Source organism: Balaenoptera musculus, chromosome 16 (genome assembly GCF_009873245.2).
Source record: "Balaenoptera musculus isolate JJ_BM4_2016_0621 chromosome 16, mBalMus1.pri.v3, whole genome shotgun sequence".
NCBI lineage: Eukaryota > Metazoa > Chordata > Mammalia > Artiodactyla > Balaenopteridae > Balaenoptera > Balaenoptera musculus.
Window position 1 is genome coordinate 15207503 of NC_045800.1, and position 20003 is coordinate 15227505.

A 20003-nucleotide genomic window follows, 5' to 3' on the forward strand; every position below is an offset into this window, starting at 1 on the left:
CAAATTGGTGTGTTTGTGCAAAATGTCAGATTGCCATAAACTCTGATATAACACTGAGATATAAAAAAGTGAAAATATGAAGGGATGTGCTAAAATGATCAAATTCATCTAACAAACTGAAAGTAAAAGAGAGGTTCTTCAAACCACTATTTGGATTATAGTCCTTCAAAATGATGACATAAAAGCAGAGTTAAGTAATGGAAGTTAGTCATCTAGTCACATCTCAAAGACAACTGGGCTATGTTTCAGGCAAGCAATTCAAAATCGTATTAGGTCTTTATCTATTCATTTTTAAAAATAAAGCAGACTGGGGCTTAAATTATTACTGAATAAGATCAACTATGATAATCTATTCAAGGTAAACATAAATTTCCTATAGATAATTAATACAGTGCTTATTGATAATATAACTTGTATCATTCCTGATAAATATTTTTTAAAAATACCGTTAAATGGAAAATGGATGATTTTTAAAAGACAATAAAACCTATGAGGAACAAATATACTGGCCAATTCTGCATAAATACTACACAAATTACTCTGATTATGAATCCTTGAATATTGTCTATAAAAATTTAATGGGTTTAATTCTTTTTAGAGCAAATAAATGCCTTAATGAAGGCACTCATCACTTTCCTCCTGGTTTAATGCAAAAACTTAACTGGTCTCCCTGTCTTCAACCTCATAACCTTTGAACCTTTCTGGTCATTCTTTACCCAACTGACAAAATGCTCTTTTTTTTAAAACTGAAGGAGTTTCCCATAATTCCCCTCATCAAAATTCTTCATTCCCCCGCTTAAATTTCCTCAGTGTTTTTCCACCACTTTTAGCTTGGACTCCAACTTCCTTGACATAGCAATAACGATCTTCAAAATTTGGCCCTTGCTTCTCTCTCTACGCAGAGCATTGACACTGCAGTCTGATCTTGCTGCATACATTATCAACCTCTGTGCCTTGTTGGGCATAAACCGTTCCCTCCTGCCCTAACACCTTCTTCTCTGGGGTAACGTCTATCAAAATGATTCACTTCCTGGCAGTTCTAGATCCTGTTTTTTGGCCCTCAGTTGTTTGCCTGTTGCCCCTACCATACACTTTCACCACAGTACTACTGAAAAGAGCTAACATTTATTAAAGTGCTTACTATTGCCCAGGCGCTGTGCTAAGTGCTTTTCATACACTAATTTATTTAATCCTCAGAATAACCCCATAAAATAGGTAATGTCATTATATTCATCTTATAGATGAGGAATTAAAGGTTTATAGATTACCCAGGCAACAAGCAGTGGAGCTAAAATGGAAATCAATGCATTCTGAATCTAGTTCTTAAGTTCTACACTTTCCCACCACCAATTAATCACAGTACCCTGTGATAATTAGCATAGCCATATTCCCTTTCCATTTGATTTCAAGATATTTGAAGTCAGGCATTACAATGTTGAGCTATACATTCCTAGCAACTAGCAAAGAACCTAGCATTTTTACTTATATGTGTTTAGTGGATGAATTGCAGTAACTACTGGAGACGTATACCTTAATGTTCTAAATAGAAAGTCTTAAAACAGTTTCATTTTACTAAAGGTCAAGCTGTACAGGAAAACAATTACTTTTACATCAAGATTATGTCAGTTAAAATACATAGAGCTTTCAATCTACATGTCCAGAGAGTACATTTTCTTTAAGTTAAAGGATATTATTTTTTCAAAAACAGTATTGTTATGTGTTAAAAAATGAAACCAAACCTTTAAAATGAAAAGACAAAACTTTGCATTTGTAATGCCACCTGTTCTTCATTATAGTATTAGCATACTTATGAGGTTTCTTGAAGAGTCTCAGGTTTTAATTCAAGATATAAAACTGCAAGAGCAATGGCTAATATAGAAGTCTATATGCAATTTATGCTTGTAACACCACTTTCTATAAATTACAATTTTCTTCACAATCTAGTTTTTCCTCTATAATTTAAGTGACCAAAAGGGAGCTTCCTTTTATAGAGTGATGTTCACTAGACCAACTACATCATTCAGTCCTACCTCTAAAACTTCAGAAACCAGGTTTATGTCTAAAACCTCAAAGTAGCAAGTGTAGCCAACGGTCTTAGTTAGGGCATGTGGTACTATTCAAACGTCAATTTTTCATACATATGTACTCCTACTAAATAAGTAATAAAACCATCTGCATTCAAAAAGGCATTAATATAATAGTTGCTAAGGAAACAACTAAAACAATAAAATTTCAAACAAAGAATATTTTCTATACACATCTGATTTTGGATACTTTGAAGGTTAATTCTCTGTTCTCTTCTCTCCATTAAACCTAGACTAGACTAATGGACCAGAATGCAGTGAGTAAGGTGCTTTCCAGAAGAAAGTGCTTTTAAAGATGATTTAGTAGGTCCCCACAATTGCTCTAATGTTTTTGCTCCTATATGGATAATTTCCAGTTTTAAACTACATGAAAAACAATGGCAACATAGAACTTAGGTTTCATTATAATAAAACATAAAACTTTAAAACTCAAATTGAGGGGTCATGACTTTGCAATAAAAAAAAAATCATGAAGTAATCATATGGTTATTTGATGTAGTAGAAAATAGAGTTGAAAATTATGGGATGTTAGAAAACATAATCACAGGAGTTTTTCTGGTAAGTTTTAGAAATCCTTTCAACTCTGGTCTTCAGCATGCCCTTTACCCCACAGGGCACTAGGCAGAAAAAAATAATGGGCAAAGGAGACTGAAAAAAAGATTAAATAGGTCAACACTATCCATATTATATTTTAATATTATATAATCTTTAAGTATTATTTTCTTAATCATTGGTAAGTATAATATTTAAGTTTAATCCATAAATTCAATATCCTAGAATGGACAAATTCACTGAAATGCACAAAATATCATAGCTCTCTTAAGAAGAAATAGATAACCTAAATACTACTATAACTATTAAACAAATTAGATTTCTTGTTTAAAACCTTCAAACAACACAACAAAAACAACAAAACAAATCAACTGCAATCAACTATATATAATCAACTATAGGCCCAGATGGCTTCACTGGAAAATTCTACATTTATAAGTAAGAAATAATATCAATCCTACATATCCTCTTTTAGAAAATAGAAAAGGAGATAACACTTTTATTAACATTTATTTTATGAGATCAGCACTACTCTGATAACAAAACTAGACAAAGACATAATAAGAAAAAGATATCTAAAGAGAAATACCTTTCATTAATATAGAAGCAAAAATCCTCAATAAATATTAGCAAATTGAACTCAACAATGTATAAAAAGGATAATAAATCAATACTAAGTATAGTTTTATCTCAGAAATGCAAACCTGGTTCAACATGCAAAATTAATCCTCGTAATTTACCAAGTTTAAAGACTGAAAGTGAACTACCAAAGAATCATCCCAACAAATGCATAAAAATTATTTGAAAAAATTCAACACTAATACTTGATTTAAAAAAAAAAAACCCTCAGTAGAACAGATATACAAAGGAGCTTCTCTAACTAAAGAGCTTCTTGATAAACCTTTAGCTAACATAATACTTAATAAAAGATGAAATATTTTCCCTTTAAGATTGGAAACAAGGCAAGGATGTCTGCTTTCACCACTTCTCCTCAATACCACAATGAAGCTCTTTTCCACTGCAATAAAGCAAGAAAAAGATCTGGAAAGAATTGGAAAGAAGAAATAAAACTATGTCTATTTGTGGACAGAATGATTGTTAATCCCCAAAACTAATACAAATATTAAATGAATTTAGCAAGTTTGCAGAATACATATTAAAGTTACAAAAATCTATTGCATTTCCCCAACTTACAATGGTTTGACTTACTATTTTTCAACTTTACAATGGCATGAAAGCAATACGCATTCAGTAGAAACTGTACTTCAAATACTGAATTTTGATCTTTTCCCAGGCTAGGGATAAATGGCACGGTACTCTCTCGTGATGCTGGGCAGCAGCAGTGAGCCGCAACTCCCAGTCAACCGCTCGATCACAAGGGTAAACAACCAACATATTTACAAACATTTTGTACCCATACAACCATTTTGTTTTTTACTTTCAGTACAGTTTCAAAAAATTACATGAGATATTCAACACTTTATTATAAAATAGGCTTCATGTTAGATGATTTTGCCCAACTGTAGGCTAATATAAGTGTTCTGAGCACATTTAAGGTAGGCTAGGCTAAGCTATGATGTTCAGCAGGTTAGGTATATTATATACACATTTTTACTTATGATATTTTCAGCTTACAATGGGTTTATTGGGACATAACCCCATCGTAAGTCAAAGAAGATCTGTACTAACAATGAACAACTAGAAATAAGAATAAAAAGCTATGCAATTATATAGTATTAAAAAACGATAAAATTGCTTAGGTGTAAGTCTGATAAAATATATACAAAACACACATAGAATATTACAAAACCCTAATAAAAGAAATCAAATTAGACCTGAATAATAAAAAGATGTACAGTGGTCATGAATTATAAGACTCAACAGGATTATAATGTCAATTCTCCCCAAACTGATACATAAATGCCATGCAATCACAATCAAAATCCCAGAAGGATTTCTTGCAGGATTTTTTTTAAAAAGGAGATTCTAGAATTTATATGCGAAGGCAAAGGCACTAGAATAGCCAAAACAATTTTTGAAGAGAAAAACAAACTTGGAAGACTTGCACTGATTTAAGGTTACAAAAAAAGATTTAGTGATCAAGGCAGTGTGAACCGATGAACAAACAGACACATAGGTGAATGGAACAGAATAGAGAACCTAGAAATATGTGTACAAAACAGAATCAATTGATTGTGACAAAGGTTCAATGGTAATTCAATGAAGGAAGGATACACTGTTTAATAAATGGCGCTGGAACTATTAGACATCCAAATGCAAAATGTAAACATCAGCTCATACCTTTAAACTTATAAAAAGTTAACTCAAAATGAACCATAGGCCTAAAGTAAAACTTAAATTTATAAAACCTATAGAAGAAATCAAAGGAGAAAATCCTCATTATCTGGGTTAGACAAGGATTTCTTAAATATAACATCAAAAACATGTCCATTTGTGAAAAAAAATTATTGTATTTGGCTAAAATTATAAACATCTGTTCTTTGGAAGACTGTTAGGAAAATGAAAAAACAAGACATAATGTGGGAGAAAATGTTTGCAACACACGTCTGAGAAAAAACTTGTAAGGAAAATATATAAAGACTTCTCAAAACTCAATAAAAACCAAATTAAGAAATGGGCGAAGGTTTGAACAGACAGTTCACTAAAGAAAATATATGGATGCAAAATAAGCACATGAAAAAATGGTTAACATCATTAGTCTTTAGGGAAAGTCAAATTAAAGGCAACAAATTACCACTCATATCTCTTATAATAGCTAAAATCAAAACAACAAAATTGACAATATCAAGTACTGTTGGCAATGAGAGAAACTAGAACTCTAATATATTACTAATGGAAATGCAAAATTGTACAACCATTTTGGTAGTTTGGCAGTTTCTTACAAAGGTAAACATACACTTACTGTAGGACCTAGCTGTCTCACACATAGATATTCCACGAGATAACTGAGAACACTTACACAAAAACCTGTAGGTTAACATCTATAGTGGATTTATTAACGATTGCCCCAAACTGTAAACAGCCCAAAAATCCATCAACTGGTGACTGGATAAACAAATTATTGTATATCCATTCCATGGAATACTACTAAACAATACAAAGAAATAAAATGTTTATACAAGGGTAATTTCCAACTAAATACACACTCTATAATTATAGAAAGGCAAATCTATAGTGATAGAAAGCATATCAGTTTTTTACTAGAACCTGGGGTCAAGGAAGAATGACTAATAGCAAAGGGATGCAAAGAACTTTTTGGTTGATGAAATGATTTTATATCTTGATTGTAGTGGAGGTTACATAATTGTGTGTAATTGCCAAAATTCATAAAACTGTGCACTCAAAATGGATAAATTTGATTTGTGTAAATTATATATTTTTTTGATTTGTGTAAATTACATTTTAATAAAGGTAAAATTTTTAAAAATACTGCTGAAACAAAACTGCAAGTCTATATACTATATGGTGCAAATTTCGTGACATTTTGGAAAAGTCAGAGTGTCAAGAGGTTAGCTGAACTACTCCATGGTACTGCTGCCTCAGCATCCATTTTGTGTAGGCCATGCAGCCTATCGGGGTCTTAAACTGAAATTAGCCCCCCATGCAAGTGCATGCCCAAGATAGCAGCCCATAGAGTCACAGATAAATGTAAGTTCCCTACATGACTGTGCCAGTGACCACGGTAAAGTCTTCCTCTACCTCCCAGGGCTTTCCCCTTGTGTGAGCCTTAGATAAGACCCTTGGGAAGTTTGACAAAATCCCAGTGTTTCTGGTTTGAATTGACCAGTCCAGCCTTAGCCTGGTAACCCCAAAGTGCTCCACACATGAACCCTAATAAAGGCATGAGCCCCAAGTCCTGTTGCTTCCTCTGCCTGCACCCTGCCTTGACCTTCCTGTATGGCCCCTGGAGGCACGCCATATACCTCCCCTAGGACTTTTTAGTAATAAACTTCTCAATTTCAATTTCCTTATGGTCTTTTGTTGAACTACAGCCACCATCCAACTTCCCAGAGCTCTACTTAACAAATGTTAATTAAATAGAGTAACAACACAAAATTACAAGAAAAGAAAACAGATCAGTGGCTGTCAAAATCAGCAGTGAGGAGAAGGGTTGACTACAAATGTACCCTATAAGGGATATTTGGGGAGGGATGTAAGTTTTCTATAACATGATTGTGGTGGTGGTTACACAACTGTATGTGTCAAAACCTAAAGAAATGAACAATAAACTGATAAGCAAATTTTTAAAGTGAATAAAAATTTTACAAAGCCATCTTAGATAAATACAATGGCTAATTTATATCAAATTATTGATTATAACAATAAGTGTAAATAGCATTAATTCATCTTTTTAAGAAAGACATTTTAAATTGTTTCACAAAGCAAGACCAGACTAAATGCTGCAAAAAAAGAAAAAACTAAAATAAAGTGATTCAATAAAGCTAAAGATAAAGAGATAAAGAAAAGTTTATCAGGCACATGAAAACAATAAAGAAAGCAAAGACAGAGATCCTGATATTAGACAAATTGTAAGTCAAGCCAAAAAGCACTAAACTTGAAAAGAAAAGCACTTTTAATGCTAAAAGCCAAAATTCACAGCAAAAATATAATACTAATATTTGAAAATATACTACTACCACTCCTACTACCACCACCACCGATGGACCAAATAACACAGAAAACATTGTGTGGAGCAAAAGTACAAGAGAGGCGAGGCAACAGAAACACACTAATTAAAAGAGACTTTAATACAACAACAATATAGCACACTATACTACTTAATCTGATTAAAATATAATAAAACTTGAAACTAAAAAAGAATACTCAAAACAAAAGGGCCCTTCCACATGGAATTTTTTTTAACTTTCTAGTTATCAAATCCGAGGTAGAAGAGGAAAGGCAAATCAAAATTATATGATTTCTCAAAAATAATGAAAAGAAAAACACTACATAAAGGGATCTATGAGACATATTTAAAGCAGTAATCAGAAGTATAGTCATAGCACAAACACTTTAATAAAAATGAAAAAATTAAAATAAATGAAATAAATCCTCAGCTCTAAAAAGTATAAAATGAGCTATAAAGTAAACTAAAGCAAGCTAAGGAAATAATAAAGAATATTAAATGTAAAAGTAAACACTAATGATGCAAGAAGAGAAGAATAAGAGGTCTAATTAAATCAAAATCTTATTTTTGAAAACATAACAAAATAGAAAAACCACTAGGTAAATTGATCAAGAAAACAAGGGAAAAAACAAAAATATACTAAAAAAGAAATGAGAACAGGGAAATCACCACTGAAGGAGAAGAAATTAAGAGACTAGAGACTACTTTTCAGACTTCTATGCAAAAATTTAATAATCCCTTTAAAAATATAGAGCATAAACAGAACCGATTCCATGGAAGAAACAGAGTAAGTTCCCCAAAATAAGTTAGCAAATAAAATATAACTGCACAAAAAGAATATTTATTGCTGCATTTTTTTAAAAAGCTTCAAATTTCCAACTATACACAATGAAACCGTATGATCTGATGAAAAATTATTTTAGTTTTAAAAATAATAACAAAGATTACATAGAAACAAAATTGCTCCCTTTTATATAAAAACATGGCAGTCTATAACATCAAATTATATTATGATGGCAAATATCTAAAAATATCTATGAGGTTATATGGATATTTAATGACAATGCATTAGAAATTTTAAGAGTTCAGATTTCAAAGGAAAATTAATGACTTTTTAAAATTACTACTATAAAGAAGTGGGAGAATTTCTTTACTTAGATTTATTTCACAAATAAAAAGATTGAAAATGTTCTTTATAAGTCATTTTCTTAGAAAAATATTTTACACTTAAGCTATCTTACCTAATTCAATTTTACTGTTTATAAAGAATAGCATTGGTAGTAATATTTTATATAAGGAGTCAACAAACTTCTGTATAGAACCAGATAGTAAATATTTTCAGCTTTGTGAGCAATATGGTCTCGTTTTTACTACTCAACTCTGACATTATAGTGTAAACTTGACATGTCTTCCTTCTCTGAATCTCTAGAACATCTGTATCTACCATAACCAATCTTATTTTGTAGCTGTCATAAAAACTTACCATTTCTCTCTATAAGAATACGTGTCTTATCACAGACGTAGAGAATGGACTTGAGGGCACGGGGAGGGGGAAGGGTAGGCTGGGACTAAGTGAGGGAGTGGCATGGGCTCATATATACTACCAAATGTAAAACAGATAGCTAGTGGGAAGCAGCCGCATAGCACAGGGAGATCAGCTTGGTGCTTTGTGACCACCTAGAGGGGTGGGATAGGGAGGGCGGGAGGGAGGGAGACACAAGAGGGAGGGAGACACAAGAGGGAGGAGATATGGGGATATATGTATATGTATAGCTGATTCACTTTGTTATAAAGCAGAAACTAACACACCATTGTAAAGAAATTATACTCCAATAAAGACGTTAAAAAAAAAAGAATACGTGTCTTAAATATTTTATATATTCTTCACATTTATATTTTCTGATAAGCAGAATTAATATATTAGTTGAGTAACTGATCAAATTGATTAACAATTTTCAATACTATTTCTTGAACTTGTGCTAACAGGTTTAATGTAAAGAGAGTCTTAAAAGGAAAAAGTATTTGAAAATATATATGACAAATTCCTCAAGCCTACAATTTGGAAGATAGTAATAACAGCAGATAATAATAATTATTATTATTAATTATTATAATGTGTCCTTTGATTTAATTTGGGAAAAAATTATACAAGGAAATCTTTATCAGCACATGTATATTATAACCCTTACTTTTCAAACCATACACACAAGATAAAACTTCCTGTTTACTTCAATGCCTGTTTATCTAGTAGCTTAGCATCTTATTTTGTGCTCAAATGACTCATCTTCTATGTTCAAAATACTAACACACTTGTGATAAAAATTTACAAACATCACCATTAGGATTCCATTTTTTCTCTATTTTGTTCTGTATAACTTAACCATTATTAGTAAGAGGATATCACCTAGACTATGGAAATTAGATTTGCAAATTGAAGAATGATTCCTAGCATCATTCTCATTAAAAAAAATCAAATCTAAATTATGACATCAATTTGCAGATTGACTTAATAGTGTATTACCAAATCTCATTTACTCAGAAACAGGTAATTTAGATTCAATCTAATTTAATTTAATTTAAACAGTGATGTATAAGTGTTGATGAGCAGCACTATTGTAGGAGAATATAAAGTACTAACGTTCAATATGCACTCTTTCTGTTTTTCAAGTTATTAGCATTGCAGTTATAGTAGTAATTTCTTTTTTCTTTTCTTATTGTCAAGATTCAATTGCATGGCATTACAAGTCATAAAGAATGTGTTACCAAAATAAAATCTCACTCTGGAAATTGATGCAAATCAACTCAACAGCATGATTCCTAACATTACAAAATAAAAAAATTTTTCCTGTTTAATTACTACATTATCAGCATATTTATCACAGAACACTGCTACATGTCTTACAGTCACAATTAGAAGTTTTAAGGATGTCTGAATGCTAAAGTGGTTGGCAATCTAAAATATAAAATACTCTATCAAAAACAATGAAGAAAATTTGTTTAAAATTAGAACGATTTACTTTTTTAAAAAATTTATTTATTTTATTTTTGGCTGCGTTGGATCTTCGTTGCTGCCCGCGGGCTCTCCCCAGCTGCAGTGAGCAGGGGCCACTCCTCGTGCGGTGCGCGGGATCCTCATCACGACAGCGTCCCCCCACCCCCGCCGTTGCGGAGCACAAGCTCCAGGCGCTTGGGCCTCAGCAGTTGTGGCACGTGGGCTCAGCAGTTGTGGCAGGCGGGCTCTAGAGCGCAGGCTGAGCAGTTGCGTCGCACCGGCCCAGTTGCTCTGCAGCACGCAGGCTCCTCCTGGACCAGGGCCCAAACCCGTGTCCCCTGCATTGGCAGGTGGACTCCCAACCACTGCGCCACCAGGGAAGCCCTAGATTGATTTACTTTAAATGGAAACAGCCTTCTTAAATATATAAATTGATGAAACAATATGTTAAAATGGCAGAGGCTCAATGGCCAAAAGAGTCTGATTAACGGTGTACAAATAGCCACCTACTTAAAAACGTCCTACTCTGGTAGACATATTATGTATCTGACAGAAAAAAATAATCATTATCTTGATTTCTAGAATTCTACGGTAAGAATAAGATTTATGACACTATAAGAATTAAGCCTTTACAATACATATAACTCAATAACAGAGTAAAAAGAATGGTATAATACTTACAAAAAAAATAATAAAATCCTTAACAAAGATGTTTATTCCTCAAACATCTTCAGAATATTTAAAAAAAAACAAAACACAAATCATTGAGCCAGTGTATTTTGGCAGCAATAATGCTTTTAGAATGTCATAATCTGCCTTTTAACTTAGCAATTATCACAATCTCTACCCATGTGCAGTCTTTATTACACAAGGGCAGTTGGTCATGTAATTCACACTAAAACATTCCATTGAATAATAAAAAAAAATAATAATAAATTTAAAAATTTAATGGGGGGCTTCCCTGTTGGCGCAGTGGATAAGAATCCACCTGCCAATGCAGGGGACACGGGTTCGATCCCTGGTCTGGGAAGATCCCACATTCCGCGGAGCAACTAAACCCGTGAGCCACAACTACTGAGCCTGCGCTCTAGACCCCGTGAGCCACAACTACTGAAGCCTGCGTGCCTAGAGCCTGTGCTCCGCAACAAGAGAAGCCATGACAATGAGAATTCCGCACACTGCAATGTCCCTGCTCGCTGCAGCTAGATAAAGCCCGCGCACAGCAACAAAGACCCAACACAGCCAAAAATTTAAAATTAATTAATTAATTAATTTAAAAATTAATGGGATTACTGAGGAAAGGGACAAAAGATAGGTAAAAAACAAAAACATATTTAATAATACAACTTGTAATAAAATATACATTATTGAAGAGAGAAACTACAAATATTTCAATGAAAATGTAATACAAATATTAACATTCAGTCAAGATCTTTACTTTATAATAAAATCCAGTTTAAACAACTTTCCATTTATTTTTACTTTTACCTCAAAATCTAAAGATCAATATACAGACATGATAGATAGATGTATACAGATACACACACATATTTTTACCTAGATAAATATAATATCCCATATTCACTGACATATGTATATTTATAATAGTTCACTATTTACCAAAAAAATTTGAAATGGTTTGCTTTTATCTACTCAAATTGCACTTAAACTATTTGTATTTCAGCAGCTCTGACTTTTCCAGAAAATCTACTGCCTACCTAAAACAAAATATGCAAGTGACAGTAGCTTTAAAATCTCTAGTGAGAAACTTTTCATTAATCAAAGACATACAATTACTATAAGTATTCTAATAATTAAGTGGTAAAAAATTTTTCTCATCTATTTAAAATGTAAAATCTTATATTGTGATTAAAAATTATAGAATCATGAAGTACTATAGATAGAAGGCCACATATATCTTCTCTACAATATTTTTTTTTTAAGTCTTTACTGAATTTGTTACTATATCGCTTATTTTATTTTATGTTTTGGTTTTTTGGCCAAGAGGCATGTGGGATCCCAGCTCCTTGACCAGGGATCAAACCCACACACCCTGCACTGTAAGGCGAAGTCCTAACCACTGGACCACCAGGGAAGTCCCCTTCTCTACAATACTTATGATGGTAATAAAGCCTCTACTTAATTTTGGTAGTGGAGTGCTCATTATTAAGGCTGGAAAACCATTCTTTTGGACAATTCTATTCATTAGAAATTTTGCTTTAACTTGCACTATATTTCTCTATAATATCTATTGACTGATTTTAATTCCAATCTCTACAGTTCCATAGGAATAGTTAAAATTCTAGTCCATGTAAAAGTTCCAATTCATTAAACCTTATTCATATGATATAATTTCCCATGTACAGTTTACCTTTTCTGGATGTATCCCAGTTTGTCAATGTCCCCGTGAATATGTGGCAACTAGTACTGGATATCCTCTATATGCTTATAATACAATGGAATAAAGCTGGTTTTTGAGAAAGGATCATAGACTATATTTTTGGGCATGTTTTAGTCTTTGAAATGCCTATTATACATTCAAGTGGGCATATCAAGAAGGTAGCTAGATATGCAAGAAGTCTAGTGTTTATAAAACAGGACTGGGTTGAGGTACAAATTTTTAAATAACAGTTTTCTAGTGCCCTGAAGATTTCCATCTTAGACATTTTCAACATCCCTTCTACCACCTGAGTCATTAGGTCTGACACAGACTGAGGTCTACCTAGCTTTCCCCATATGCAGTACTTTTCAGAGCAGCCAATATCCCTAGGCCCCCAAATTTCAAATTATCCCCATAAGTATATTAAAAAATTCAGGGAAAATATGAACAATGTGAAAGGAGAATCAGAAAACATTTGAAAAATAAAATAAATGAAATAAAAACTAGAATGAATGGATGTATGAATACAACAAATTAGCATGCTGAAAGAATGGATTGAGGAGGAGGGAGAGAAAAAAGAAAATTTAAAACAAAAGCTAAAAGATATTCAAGATAGAAATAGAAATGTGATCAAATAATAAGAATCTCAAAATAGCAAAGAAAAATGGAATGGAAGAAGTATTTGAAGGTATAATGGAGATATGTTTCCTTGAATTAAAAAGAAAGATGACAAAAATCCTTCACCTCTACACGTTACAGTAAAATTAAATAATATCAAATATAAAACAAAAAATTCTTGGGCTTCCCTGGTGGTGCGGTGGTTGAGAGTCTGCCTGCCAATGCAGGGGACACAGGTTCGAGCCCTGGTCTGGGAAGATCCCACATGCCGCGGAGCAAATGGGCCCGTGAGCCACAACTACTGAGCCTGCGCGTCTGGAGCCTGTGCTCCGCAACAAGAGGCCGCGACAGTGAGAGGCCCGCGCACCTCGATGAGGAGTGGCCCCCGCTTGCTGCAACTAGAGAAAGCCCTTGCACAGAAACGAAGACCCAACACACCCAAAAATAAATAAATAAATAAATATTAAATTTATAAAAAAAAAAAATTCTTAAGGGAGAGAAGAGAAAGTTTCAGAGAGAAAGAGTGTATCACATAAATAATAAGAAATAGAGTGATGTGCCATTAATTTCTATAATTTAAATCTAAGTTGATATTTTATCAATAAAATATATATCTAGTTTATAAAACCAGCTGAGAATTACTTTACAACTTCTTCACATTTGAAGGCCATTTCAGTTTCACATGACTAATTTTAGTGAGAATCAAGAATCTTGCATTTAAATAATATTTAACACTGATTAAACACTTACTACACATTTTGACATGTATTATCTTTTTAACCTGCAAAAGTATCCTAAGACAGAATGGTAGGCAAAATTCTAATATGGCCCCCAAGATTCCCAGTCCTTGATGTACACACCCTGTATATCCCTTCCCCTGAATCTGTGAAAATGATGGAAGTCACTCCATTAATTAGGTTACATTATATGGCAAAGGTGATGGAATAGTCACTCCCATGATTATTACATTATGTCAGACTCCACTTTAGTAGACTGAAGAGAAAAATTTTAAACAAAAGAGATTCTACAGCTGGCATTGAAGAAGCACCATGCCATGTTGAGGACAGGGTCAGGTGGCAGGGAATGGCAGCCAGCTTCTAGGGGCTGAGATCATACCCTGACTGAAAGCAGCAAAAAAAAGTGGAGACATCAGTCCCACAACCCCAAGGAACTGAATTCTGCCAAAAACCAGTGAGCTTGGAAGCCAAGTCCTTGTGCCACAGATGAGAGCCTGACTGACACCATGATTGCAGCCTGGTGAAACACTAAGCAGAGGAACCAGCTATCTGTGTCCAGATTCCTGACCCACCAAAACTGTGAGATAATAAATGGATGTTGGGGCTTCCCTGGTGGCGCAGTGGTTGAGAATCTGCCTGCCAATGCAGGGGACACGGGTTCGAGCCCTGGTCTGGGAAGATCCCACATGCCGCAGAGCAACTGGGCCCGTGAGCCACAACTACTGAGCCTGCGCGTCTGGAGCCTGTGCTCCGCAACAAGAGAGGCCGCGATAGTGAGAGGTCCGCGCGCCGCGATGAAGAGTGGCCCCCGCTCGCCGCAACTGGAGAAAGCCCTCACATAGAAATGAAGACCCAACACAGCCAAAAATAAAAATAATAAATAAATAATAAATTTAAAAAAATAAAAAATAAAAAAATAAATGGATGTTGTTTTAAGCTGATACATTTGTGGTAAATTGCTACTTAGCAAGAGAAACTAATAAAGGTAGACCCTATTATCATCTCCAGTTTTGTATGTGAAGAAATTAAAGTACTGACACACACACAAAAAAAGTTCTTCCCAATCATACAACTTGAAAATGGAGAATGTAAAACTGATGTAGTCTGATTTAGGATCTGTGTTCTTAATACCTACTCTTTACAGCCACCAGAAAAGCAAGCAACTGTCAACTGAAGACAGAGATTAAAAACATTCACGGAATAGGCACTGATGAAAAATATTGTATATAATTTACCTTGCACCAGGTTAATTAATTGTGTATTTTAAAAACACAGGAAGCGAAGCTTTCTTTCTCACTTTAATAACAACTGCATCATTTCCTCAGTCAAATCTGTAATATTTTCCTAATATAGGCAAATAACAATTTCAGAAAGATATTCTTATTCCCTAGATACTGATATACTTTTATCAAGGTTACCTATGATAGCATATATTTGTTGATTTCTGGTCACTAGCAAACACCTCCTGTCCCAACAAGGAATTATTTTATTCAAATACTTGTTTTCTTATTGGAGTAGTCCACTCTAGTCTTATATCTTCCAGTATGGAAGCTAAAAAAGCTCTTTCTGGGAGATTTTTTTTGTCTTCCACCCTCTGGTACAACAATGGGATAGACAGGTGATCTAAATTTGCCAGTCAGGTTCATTCACCTATGATTTTCAGATCTTAACTGAGTAATATGGATGAACTGAAAAACCATGAGACTTCATTAACTAGAGTAGTCATGCTTAGGCAAGAATGTAAAGCACTTCATAACTGAAAACTTCTGGGACTAACAGCTTTCTGCCTATTGTAAACCAGATTATTTATTCTCCCCTTCACACTGTTAGCAGCATGTTATACTAATAATACATTTTCCATCTATTTGTTATCGGAGATAGTTTCTGTTCCTTACAAAGAATCTTAACTAACAAAAACTATTTACTATACAATTTCATTTTTGGAGAAGAAAAAAATGTTTTGTTTTGTTTTGTTTTACAAGAAGCCTTGTGACTATTTATAAAGATGGGGGAAATCCTTTGTTGCACTAATAAACTATCTACATTACATGTTAAGACTTTTCAAAAGAGTACTATAGGAAAGCATATACTATCCATACATTTCTCCCTCAGGAGAAATACATTACTCATCTCTTAATTTAAAAACTATTCATTGAATTACTTCACCTAAGTGCTGAGGACAGTTTCTACTATATCAGAGTTTTGAGGCTAATAGGGGATAAAGAAGTGAAACAATAATTACAACAAAATGTGATAAGCTGAAGGATGTAACAGTTTAAGAGGAGAGTTATGTATAAGGGGAGGTTATACTTGCACTGAGACAAAGGCTAAGCAATAGTCAGGAGGTTAAGACAACAAAGGTCATTGAAAAAATGCAGAATGTAAAAATGCCCAACAAAGACATGAGAGTAGACAGATGTTGGGGGAACTACAAGTAATTTGGTATGGCAAGAAGTAGAGATAATAAAGACAAAGAGAATATTTCATAAAAATAAAAGGGTCAATACAGCAGGAATATTAGCCAATGTAAATATTGTATAAAATAGTGCAACTGCAAAGAATAAAGAAGAAAATCTTACAGTATTGAAACAAGAAACAAACAAATCACCAAACATAGCTGGAAATTTCAAAAACACTAAGTAATTCACAGAAAAAGTAGAAAGAAAATAAGGATACAGAACACTGAGCAACACTATCAACCAAATATTCAACTAACATTTAACGAATAACAAACAACTGTGAAGCACACTTGTTTTTTTAAACACATATGGATTTGCAGTAAAAGCAACCATATTCTCTGCAAAAAGCAAACAAACAAAACTCGAAACCAATAAATTTAAAGGATTAAAATTATACATAGTTTTCTCTGGCCACAGAGAAAATTAAATTAGGAAATAATGAAAGGAAGACACCTGGAAAATTCCCAAGTATTTAAGAATTAATTAAGACACTTTTGAATGACTCATGAGTCAAAGAACATATCTCAAGGGAAATAAGGAAATATTTAGGTGTGAATGAAAATGAAAATAAAACTTTTCAAAATTTGTGGAATGTGCCTAAAGCAGTGCATTGAGGGTAATTTATAGCTTTAGAGGCATATAAAAGAAAAGAAGAAAATTCTAAAGTCAGTGATCTAAACTCTCACTTTAAGAGGCTAAAAAAAAGTGAATTAAACTAAATTATTTAAATTAAACTAAATATTTTGTTTTCAACTGATATGTAAGCAGGTATAATTCTTGTACTACTTTTTGTTGTAAGTTATCAACCTAATATAGATAAGTAAAATAGAAAACATTTATCTTAAATGTTATGGGAAATTATAGAAGGATTTAAACAGGTGAGATATATGTAAGAAGATAAAAAACACTCTCACATACCAATGATGATAATGGTGCTGAGGAGGGAAAAATGGTGATCACCTATCTACTGCTTATTGTAATATTTACTGTTGTATAGGCATGGTTCTATTTTACATAATTATGTCATTTAATCATCATGATAACCCTATAATGTTAAGCACTGCTGTCTTCATTTTATAGATGAGTTAACTAAAGCTAAGATAAGGGAATAATTTAACTGAGGTCACAAATGGGGGACAGACAGATTTAACAGAAATCAGAGAAAAAGTAGTTCAGAATGAAAAAAGAAATCGGTGAGAAATGCTACAAAGAACTGAATAGCATTAGGATTAACAAGTATCCATTGGCATGGTAACTAGGACATTATTACTGACAAACTGACAGGTATAGTTTAAAGCTGTTTTGTTACATGCTAGCGGTCTGATTTTCAAAATACATGACATAATACAAATAAATGGTAGCAGCCTGTCATTATAGCGATTGAAAAAGGTGGAAATTTTCTGGAATTTTAGAATTGGTTTCTAATCGTACTTACAGTCTGTTTTCTGCTCTCTTTCACTACAAATGTGTATATATAAAGGAATTTGTGCTCCTGTGAATTGCAAAGATGCCATCAATTTCTTCTTAAAATTATCCTTTTTTTGTTGTTATGGCAGTGGCCCAATATTAGTTCAGTATTCAAAATCTTAGCAGTGTTATACGGATCAGTCCCACATGTGTGCTGCCTAGTTGGCAGTATGAGACCTGGGCAGATGTTTACCTAGCCTGTAATAGGTATCTTTGGTATCCTCATTAGGATCAGTTCCATTCACTAGCAGGTCAGGGGTGAGCCAAGCAGTTAATAAGCAGCTTTACGGAACCGATCATCTGAATTCTTACCTTCTGCTCTTTCTTCATACTTTCTGGTCACCTGGAAACCTCCTTTATAGTCCACTGGCCATAAGCTGCCCACCTCTGCAACTGTGCAATGGTGGCAGGAAAACAAAAGAGGGCAAATAAAACAGTGGGGTTTAGCCCCACTTTCTGGGAGTTGTGTCTCTATCAGAGAAGAAGGCTCCTTGCCCTCAGAGTTGGGACTTTGCAGCTTCCCTTTCCCAGTGGCTTTTGTAGCCACTACCACACGACCATTGAACTGCCTGACTACTGAGGCCCAGGAAAGTGGAGAAAAAGGGAGAGAAAAAAAAAGGTGCATATTTCCCATCCTCCCTGAACTTTAGGAGTTCCCTTTTCCACTCTTTAGGCCAAAAGTAGAGAGTTTCTTCATCTCACTCTTTCTGCACCACAGTGCTCACTTCTGGGTCTGGGGCCAGCAAATTCAATGGGAAAAAATGTTAATCTCACCACCAGTTCAGTGGTACTGTGAATTCTAGTATTTTTTTCCAATCTGCCTCCTGATAATTACTTTCAGAGACCTCAAATTGCTATATCATGCATTCTGTCCAGATTTTTTTTGGTTGTGTTCAGTGAGAGAAAGGTCAACATGTGTTTACTCCATCTTACCTCTTATGTGGAATAGGAATGCTTCCAAGGACTAGTCCAACAAATAGTCTTTTATTAGTTTTTATTAAAAGTTCATGTGTACTTCAGAAATATGTCAATTCTGTCATTGTTGGATGCTATATTATCTCTTTCTCTCATGTATATACACACACAATTATGTCTATTGTGCTGTATAGATCTTCTTTTATTTTAGTGACACAAAGATACTCTATTCCTCCTTATTCCATTAGCAAATGAGAGTTAAAAGTGGGTTAAAGCAGGGGGATCCCTAACCCCGGGGCCATGGACCAGTATCGGTCCGTGGCCTGTTAGGAACCTGGCCGCACAGCAGGAGGTGAGCGGCGGGGAGCAAAGCTTCATCTGTATTTACAGCTGCTCCCCATCGCTCGCATTACTGCCTGAGCTCCGCCTCCTGTCAGATCAGTGGCGGCATTAGATTCTCACAGGAGCACGAACCCTACTGTGAACTGCACATGCGAGGGATCTAGGTTGCGCGCTCCTTATGATAATCTAATGCCCGATGAGCTGAGGCAGAGCTGACGTGCTGATGTTAACGCTGAGGAGCAGCTGCAAATACAGATTACAACAGCAGAGAGGTTTGACTGCACAAAGACCACAATAAATCAATTGCTTGCAGACTCATATCAAAACCCTATCAGTGAGTGACAATTAGCTGCATCTGTTGTCAGGCTTTATAGTGGCAAGTGAGTTGATGCACTTCAATTGCACAGCTGCATCTGGTGTCAGGCTTTAAGTCAGAATCCAATACTTATTGTAGTCTGCTCCTAGCCCGCCCATTATCTTATTTACCACTTCCGTCCGCGCCTCTTTCCCACACTGTGCACTTGTCTCAGTCACAGTTTTGGTAAGCCCACAAGCTAACCCTAGCCAAACTGAGTAAAAAATAAACGTCGCTGGAGAGCTTTTTTGAAAAGGGGGAAAGACCCAATGATGAGACAGCAGAAGACTCTGGCTGCCAACAAAAAGGAAGCTGCATTTAAAAGAAAATACCAAGAGTCCTACTTAAATTACGGGTTCACTGCAACAGGTGACTGACATTCTCCAAGCCTGCTTTGTAAAATATGTGGCGACCGGCTATCCAACGAAGCAATGAAACCTTCAAAACTGCTTCG

General features: G+C 34.4%; 1 protein-coding gene across 1 annotated transcript in view; it reads right to left on the reverse strand.

Moving 5' to 3' along the window:
* Positions 1–20003, reverse strand: part of ATRNL1 (attractin like 1) — a 688151-nt gene that overhangs the window by 409882 nt on the left and 258266 nt on the right. The gene's annotated exons all lie outside the window — the stretch shown is intronic.